This window comes from Saimiri boliviensis, chromosome 11, assembly GCF_048565385.1.
Source record: "Saimiri boliviensis isolate mSaiBol1 chromosome 11, mSaiBol1.pri, whole genome shotgun sequence".
Taxonomy (NCBI): domain Eukaryota; kingdom Metazoa; phylum Chordata; class Mammalia; order Primates; family Cebidae; genus Saimiri; species Saimiri boliviensis.
This window is the reverse complement of record NC_133459.1, coordinates 97,157,272-97,166,084: the sequence shown is the minus strand read 5'-3', so window position 1 is coordinate 97,166,084 and position 8,813 is coordinate 97,157,272. Positions and strand designations below refer to the sequence as shown.

The 8,813-nt window shown below is 41.4% G+C and overlaps 1 pseudogene; it reads right to left on the bottom strand.

Annotated features, from left to right (window-relative positions):
• Positions 1-1,540: 1,540 nt before the first annotated feature.
• LOC120360520 (pre-mRNA-splicing factor SPF27-like) lies at positions 1,541-7,933 on the bottom strand (annotated as a pseudogene).
• Positions 7,934-8,813: the final 880 nt, after the last annotated feature.

The window sequence follows — 8,813 nt, the reverse complement described above, 5'->3', positions numbered from 1 at the left end:
TTGATAGTGAAAAACAGGTGAAGCTTTCGGTCTTTACTTTGGGATTAGAAGATGTGGGCCAGACACTGCATTTCAGTACTCTCTCAATCTTCCTACAGACCAGATCTTTGGCAAGTGTGGTACGTGAAGTGACCACCGATGATGATTTCCCACCCTAGTGAAATGCAGTGAAGTCTTTCCAGTTTCTGAAGCTAGGCAGGGTTTCACATCACGAGAGCAGCTTTCTGTGGTTGGTGAACATGCTGGTACATACATCAGACTCTCAACAGACACACACACATGCATGCGCAGGAATGCATGTTTTCATTAGAAATATATCTGACTTAGCAGAAATTCAGTTGACAGTTTAATGAATTAAGTGATGAATTTACTTCAAGTCTTACAGAAACTCAACTGTCCTCTAGAGTGCTCAGTTACCACTTCTCTACCTATTGTTATAAGAATAGCTTTGTTTTTATAACATTTTACAGTATGTCAAACACTGTGCAAACATTATCTATTTGATACTAATTACAATCCTTTAAGGCAAATCATACCTTATTCCTGTTTCCCAAATAAGAAAACTGGGGCTCTGACAGGCATCTTGCCCAAAGTCATTCTGTTCATCATAAACGGCAAAGCCAAGGCTCTCTGGACCCAAATCTCATGCTCTTCCCACAGTAACACACGGTTTTATTATTACTAAATAGCTGATGGCTACTGCCAGGTAAAGAAAGTACACTGCTAGACTCAGTGGAAATTTTTAATTATAACAGCTTATATTGAAGATCAGCTTGGCACTGCAGATTAGCAACAGAATTATGGGCGTAAACCAAATGATCTTTTTACTGTTAACTATTTCTTTTTGAAAACTGGGACAAGCCTTCTTGTTGGCAAAACTTAACAATATTTTAGTGGTTTGCCTATGGCTAACCTCTCAATCAGTAATATTTGAACACATTAAAAAGGTATTACTGAACCAAAATATTTGTTCATTTCTTTCCAACTCTTTTTTTTGTGAAATTTTCACCTGAATTTCCCAACAATATCCAAACCAAGCATCTTCCTCCACGAACCTGCTTCTCCTATAGTAATTCCTATCTTTTTTTTTTTTTTTTTTGAGAGGGAGTTTCGCTCTTGTTACCCAGGCTGGAGTACAATGGCGCGATCTCGGCTCACCGCAACCTCCACCTCCTGGATTCAGGCAATTCTCCTGCCTCAGCCTCCTGAGTAGCTGGGATTACAGGCACGTGCCACCATGCCCAGCTAATTTTTTGTATTTTTAGTAGAGACAGGGTTTCACCATGTTGACCAGGATGGTCTCGATCTCTTGACCTCGTGATTCCGCCCCCCTCAGCCTCCCAAAGTGCTGGGATTACAGGCTTGAGCCACCGTGCCCGGCCCTAATTCCCATCTTTATATAAGTGACAGTCTCCAATTTTACACAATTCCAATTGTGTAAATACCCTTGTTGCCTACCCAGAGGTCATTTTCCCGATCTTTCTTACAAACAAACACTTATTTGGTTTGAGCATTAATGTGCTCAGCCAAAAAACATGTGCTAGATTCCTTTGTAGCTAGAAGCAGCCGTTTGACACAGCCTTGCCAATGTGATGTAAGCAGCATTGCTGGGTGGGATGTTTCCAAATCTCTTAAAAGGGACCACCAGCTCAGCTGGTGTGTTTTGCCTTTTGCCCTTCCTCTTCTTCCTGCCTGAAAAAGGAAATATGAGGATGGGGGCTCCAAACCAACCATTGTTTTAACACAAATGGTGGGCAGGACAAGAGCCACATGAAGAATACCGGAACAGAAAGAATCAGGGTCCCTGATGGCATTCTGAAGGCACCATATTAGTCCAGGACTTCCCATATATAGAATTCTAGTTTAATTTAAAACTATTTTTTAAGAGACAGGGTCTCACTATGCTGCTCAAGCCAGGGTATAGTGGTTATTCACAGGTGGGATCCTACTACTGACCAGCACGGGAAATTTGACCTGCTCTGTTTCAGACCTGGGCTGGTTCACTCTTCCTCATGCAACTTGGTGGTCTCCCGCTCCCAGGAAGTCACCCTGTTGATGCTGAAATTAGTGTGGACACTTGATCAGCATAGATTACTACAAGCCAGAACTCCTGGACTCAAGTGATCCTCCTGCCTGAGCCTCCTAAGTAGCTGGGACTACAAGCATACATCACCATGCCCAGCCAGACCTCTTTATACATAAGAAAAATAAATTTGTTTTAGTCACTGATTAGTCAGGTTTTTTTGGTTATTAGAAGCCAATGTAATTCCACCTGATAAGTCATTAGTTGCCTCAAAGTTGGATAATTGCAGTAGGTTCCTAATTATTTCCTCTGCCGCCAATCCATATTACATAATTCCGCTATGTTAAATCTTCTGAAAAACCACTTGATCATTATATTCTCAGTTCAAATACATTCAGTGACTTTTTTTTTTTTTTTTTTTTTTTTTTTTTTTTGAGATGGAGTCTCACTGTCGCCCAGGCTAGAGTACAGTGGGGTGATCTTGGCTCACAGCAACCTCCACCTCCCGGGTTCAAGCGATTGTCCTGCCTCAGCCTCCTGAGTAGCAGGGATTACAGGCACATGCCACCGTGCCTAGCTAAACCTTGTATTTTTAGTAGAGATGGGCCACCGTGCCTGGCTAAACCTTGTATTTTTAGTAGAGACAGGGGCCACCATGCCTGGCTAAATTTTGTATTTTTAGTAGAGAAAGGGTTTTACCATGTTGGCCAGACTGGTCTTGACACCTAACCTCAAGTAATCTGCTTGCCTCGGCCTCCCAAAGTGCTGGGATTACAGGTGTGAGCCACCGAGCCCGGCTTCAATCTCATAATTCTTACTGACAAAGGATACCTAATTTGACTCCATCTGAATTTAAACCCGGTTGTTCTATATTCTTTTGCTGCCAGTTTAAAATTGGAGTACATTTTCTTAACTTCTGAAGCTCCTCTGTGCATGTTCCATCATGTGAACTAGATTTTCATGATATACTTTCCAGGCATTACATCCATGCTGTGACAGTAGTTCCACATTCTTGATTTGAACTGCTTGATGCTCTAACTGGGCCATAGAATTGTTTATACATTGTTGCCATGCAGTAATGTCACCTTTCTTTCTTTTTTTTTTTTTTTTTTTTTGAGATGAAGTTTCGCTCTTGTTACCCAGGCTGGAGTGCAATGGCGCGATCTCGGCTCACCGCAACCTCCGCCTCCTGGGTTCAGGCAATTCTCCTGCCTCAGCCTCCTGAGTAGCTGGGATTACAGGCACACACCACCATGCCCAGCTAATTTTTTGTATTTTTAGTAGAGACGGGGTTTCACCATGTTGACCAGGATGGTCTCGATCTCTTGACCTTGTGATACACCCGTCTCGGCCTCCCAAAGTGCTGGGATTACAGGCTTGAGCCACCGCGCACGGCTCTTTCTTTCTTTCTTTCTTTTTTTTTTTAATAGAGTTCTGCTCTGTTGCCCAGGCTGGAGTGCAGTGGCTTGATCTCAGCTTACTGTAAGCTCCACCTCCTGTGTTCAAGTGGTTCTCCTGCCTCAGCCTCCTGAACAGCTGGGACTATAGGCATGCGCCACCACACCTGGCTAATTTTTGTATTTTTAGTAGATGGGATTTTGCCATGTTGGCCAGGCTGGTCTCGAACTCCGGACCTCAGGTGATCTGCCTGCCTTGGCCTCCCGAAGTGCTGAGATTACTAAAGTGAGCCACTGTGCCCGGCCCCAGTAATGTCATTTCTCTAATTCAGGGAAGGGGCTGAAAGCACGTATCATTTCATACTGAGCAGTTCAGTGGGTTGTTGAGCAGCCAGTCTTTCATACTAATTTCTCATTGTGTTAGTTTTGAAAGCAGAATAATCTGAGACGGTCACATAACTCAGGTAGTTTTTAATAGGCTGATATCTGCAAGTTTCTTTCTCCACCAGCACTGCAGCCACTTCCTGGAAACCAATAGCTTATAACCTTGTTCAAAATACCACAGTTCATCCACCTTGTGGCCACCAAACCTATGCCTGCCATTCTGGGAAACTCAGGTTTGCCTTGCGTTTTCTGGGTACCACATATTTTAAAGACAGAATTATCGAATCACAAATTAGCTATGGGGATCAAGGGAAAAGGAATTTTGAGACTAAATTTCAAGTTTCCTTGTGGGTGATTTGTAGGAGAGTAATGTCATTCACTAAGACGTCGAGCACGGGAGGATAAATGGGATTAAGGCCAAAGCCAATGTATTCGGCTCAACTCATCGAAGTGGAAATATCCAGTAGGCAGTTGGATGTTTGGCTCTGGAGCTCAGGACGTAATCCTAAACTGGAGATAGATTTGAGAGTCACCAGCAATGATGTTGGTTAAAACTCTGATAATAAATTACATCACTTTGAGAGAATGTGTGATGAGAAAAGAATAGAGGGCCACAGATGGATTCTTTTTTTTTTTTCCTACAGTTTCCTGATACTTGACCTAGTTTCTTTCTCTCTCTCTCTCTCTCTCTCTCTCTCTCTCTCTTTTCAATTGAGATGGAGTTTTGCTCTGTAGCCTAGGCTGGAGTACAGTGGCACAATCTTGGCTCACTGCAACCTCTGCTTCTGGGTTCAAGCCATTCTCCTGCCTCAGCCTCCTGTAACTGGGATTACAAGCACCCGCCACCACTCCCAGCTAATTTTTATATTTTTAGTAGAGATGAGGTTTCGCCATGTTGGCCAGCCTAGTCTCGAACTTCTGACCTCAGGTGATCTGCCCACCTCGGCCTCCCAAAGTGCTCGGATTACAGGTGTGAGCCGGATTCTTAAGGATAACCGATACTTAAGGGTTGGTTGTAGAAAGAAGAGACCACAGAAAGAAAGGTGAAATGAAAGAGGAGGAAGGAGAACCAGGAAAAATTGTATCACAGAGACTACTGGAGAAAAGCATTCTGAAAGCGAGTCGCAGGGTTAAATGCTGTGAGGCTTCATGAGAGGGAAGAAAGCAGTCTGTAGGCTTTGGCAGTTAGAAGGTTGGTGATGACTGTTGGCTCAATTCAGGTCCTCCAAGAAGATGCTCAGACAAGATCAGACATGCAAGACATTTATTGGGATAAAACCTGTGAATGGTAAAGGGGAAAGAGCAGGAGCATGGAAAGAATGCCTTCAGATCATGATGTGATGCAAGTTTGACACGTGTGAGAGGAGAGAGGGGGAAAAAGCCACAGAGAGTAGTCTGAGAACATCATAGGCAAATGGTGAGTTCCCCAACAAAGATTGCCCAGAATAGGAGTCCTGTTGCTCTGGTTTGAATGTGTCCCCCAAAACTTCATGTGTTGGAAACTTAATCCCCAATGCAATGGTGTTGGAAGGTGGGGCCTAATAAGAGGTGATTGGGTCATGAGGCCAGAGTCTTTATGAATGGATTCATGTCATTATTGTGGGAGTGGGTTGTTGTAAAGCGAGTCTGGCCTCTGGTGCCTTTCCCTCTGTCTCGGGCTCTTCTGCCTCATGCTCTTTTGCAGTGAGATGACTCACCAGATGCCAGTGTTATATTCTTAGACTTCCCAGCCTCCAGAACTGTAAGCCAAATAAAGTTTTATTGTTTATAAATTACCCAGTCTGTGGTATTCTGTTATAGCAGCAGAAACGGACTAAAACAATTGCATAGAACAAATTTGGCCCAGTTCTAGTATCTCACTGTGTTGTCATTGATTCTGGGATGGGCAGGGTGGGTACTCAACATTACCTCATGTTTACAAATAAAGAGGTGTGGCAACTGTAAGCTGTCAGCCAGCCGTGCTCCATGAGGCAGGTTCAAGAGCATCTTCTCCCACCTCCATGGCTGCCACAGTTGGAGAAGTTGGAGAAGACTCATGGGAATGGAGGTTTGATGATTCTGACTTGAAGAGTGAATGGGAGGTGAAGAAGTGGAGACTCTTCTTCCCTAATGATGTTGTCAGACAGAGAATAGAAGGAGAAAACACAATGATAGAGGAAAACTAGGGTCAAGGGAGCATATGTATAGGATTTGGGGAACAAAGCAAAAGTAGATGGTGGGGAAAGGAAACAAATATAAAGAAAGTGGAAACCAATGGGTAGAACAAGTTTCCAGTTCTGGAGGACATGGGAGGAGGTGGAAGCAAGACCCAGGTGAAGAGAGAGGGGAGACCTTTTTTCTTTGAATCTGGAGGGGTGGAGGGGAGAAGGATGCAAACAGGGGTACTCTGAAATGGGGGAGTAAGCTTGGGGTATTCGAATCCCGCATTATTTTTTAGATTCTGGATTTATTGAGTAAATGAGTGACTATAAAGTTGTAAACATGTGGTTATGTCTAGAAAAAACTTTGTAGGTTTAAGTAATGAGGAAGAGTACAGAACAAATATTAAATCTTTACGACCACATTAAAAACGAGAAGATCTTAAGAGAGGGATTTTTTTCCTTTTGGGAATTCCACCTGATGCAGGTTAAAAATTTAATTGATTTTACTATGAAGAGTTTCTAAAACTGCATATATTCTAACATTTTATTTATTTTTTTGAGACAGTTTTTGCTCTGTTGTCCAGGCTGGAGTGCAATGATGCGATCTCAGCTCACTGCAACCTCTGCCTCCTGGGTCCAAGTGATTCTCTTGTCTCAGCCTCCTGTAACTGGGATTACAGGTGTCCACCACCACATCTGGCTAATTTTTGTATTTTTAGTAGAGACGGGGTTTCAGCATGTTGGCCAGGCTGGTCTCGACCTCTTGACCTCAGATGATACACCCACCTTGGCCTCCCAAAGTGCTAGGATTACAGGCATGAGCCACCATGCCCAGCCTATTCTAACATTTAATGCTTTTAAAATAAACCACAGTTTATCTATTTTTATTTTCTCATACAATTTAAAGTGAATTTTATTATTAAAAAAGGACCAATTTCTTGATTAAAATTCAGGCCTTACTACTGCATATGGGGAAGCAGGCACCTTTATATGTAGTTGGTGTTACAGTGTAAGATTTTAGCTTTTCTGAAAATAAATTTGGCAATATATTTATCAAAAACCCTAAAGAATGTGCTTATCCAACAATTTATTTTTATGACTTAAGACAATTTTTATGTAAGTAATCAAAAGTGTACTTCAAGAATAAAGTAGCTAAACCTTTATAATAATCAAAAAGTAGGAAAAACCCACATCAACCATAAAAGATTGAGTAAAGTATGGTATAACCATAAAATAATTCCATACAATAAAATGATATAGATTAATACATATTAACATGAAAAACATTCACAAAATTTTATTAGTGAATGTTACAATGATACATAGTATAATCTTTATAAAAAAAGAAAAGTATTAATTTACATCTCACTACAGTTTACACTCATATTCTTTCTGGGTAGTGTGATGATGGTGATTTTTACTTTTTTCTTTGGTGTTATTTACATTTTCTACTATGAACAAGCATTATTTCTATCATAAAGAAACAAACTGAATTTAAAGCAAAACGAAAAACAAAAATCTCAATTATATCATCATCTGCAGCCTTCAAGGAAAATGCCCAGAAATTCCCTCTAATGGGAAAAGTCTACCTACTCATTCTTTTTCTCTAAGCATGCTTTTCTTCGGGCACCAGAATAAAAGATAAACTAGGCTCATTTAATTCTATCTTTGTTTTAGTTTTTAGCAAAAATATTGTTTTCTATGTCTTTTAAAATGATTGGTGTGAGAGTATTTCAGCTATATGATGGACCACGTCAGTTGGAGCTAATCTAGGGACTTAACCATTGTTTATGACATTATTTTACTGGAAAACATTCTAAGATCCAAATATCAGATTTACAAAGGTACTTTTTAAAGGAGATTTCTTGTAGTTCATGGAGTTGGAGGTACTGGAGGCTCTGTGGGAAGCAGATGACGCTGTACAGGAATGAACTGTACACAGATGACTGTGCCTGGATCCATATTGTCCAGAAAGCCCTTGCTTCCATTCCGCTATCGCAGGTCTCCCTCCCTACTGTGAAACTTGCTGGGGCCCCCACCTCTTTCCAACCTGAGCTTCATCCCATGTCCCTCAATGCCTCAATGCTCATGGTAATTTGTGGTTCAGAAGACAGCGTACCAAAGGGTTCCATGGGACTGAGGGTGACAGTCAGTTAATTGCCAGATCAATTTTTTTTTGTTACATTGCTTCAGTGGGAGCAGTTCTGAGTCCATTACAACTTCCAGTTTAGGAATAGAACTGGAACATAGTTGCCAGCAGCAACCATAGATTTTGTCATCCTGTTAGAGGTATACAGCAATTCCTTTATACCTAAGGCATGCATCTTGGTTTGGAGCATAACCAAACCTGTGGAATTTTATGGTACTTTACTGCATTGTCTCATTTTCCTGTCGGTAATAATTTCCCATACATGCCTAAAAATAAAGAAGTCAAATTTATAAGACACATCCTTTTCCGTGAGACAAACTGACTTTATTTCCTGTCTCTGGAATGGAACTGAAATTCAGCAATTTGCTGTAAATAAAACAAGCTGTACTTCAGCAGTGTACTATGTTGTTAGAGGAGAGAGGGAGGCACACTATGGGGTCCCTGCAATAAAAACAGTGATAGAAACGGTTAAGTTGTTTCTTGTTGATGTTGTGTTTTTACTATGAACTAACTTACTTAATTTTCACAATGGTGTTTTGAAGAACTATTATTGCTTCCATGTTACAGTTGAAAAACTTCAGGTATAGAGAGGTTGACTTGCTCAAGGTCATACAACTAGTAAGTAGAAGTGGCATTCAAGCCAAGGTATTCTGGCTCCAGAGTCGGGGCTCTTAAGCATTGTGTTGTACACCATCTATTATGCAGAGTGCAATGAACGT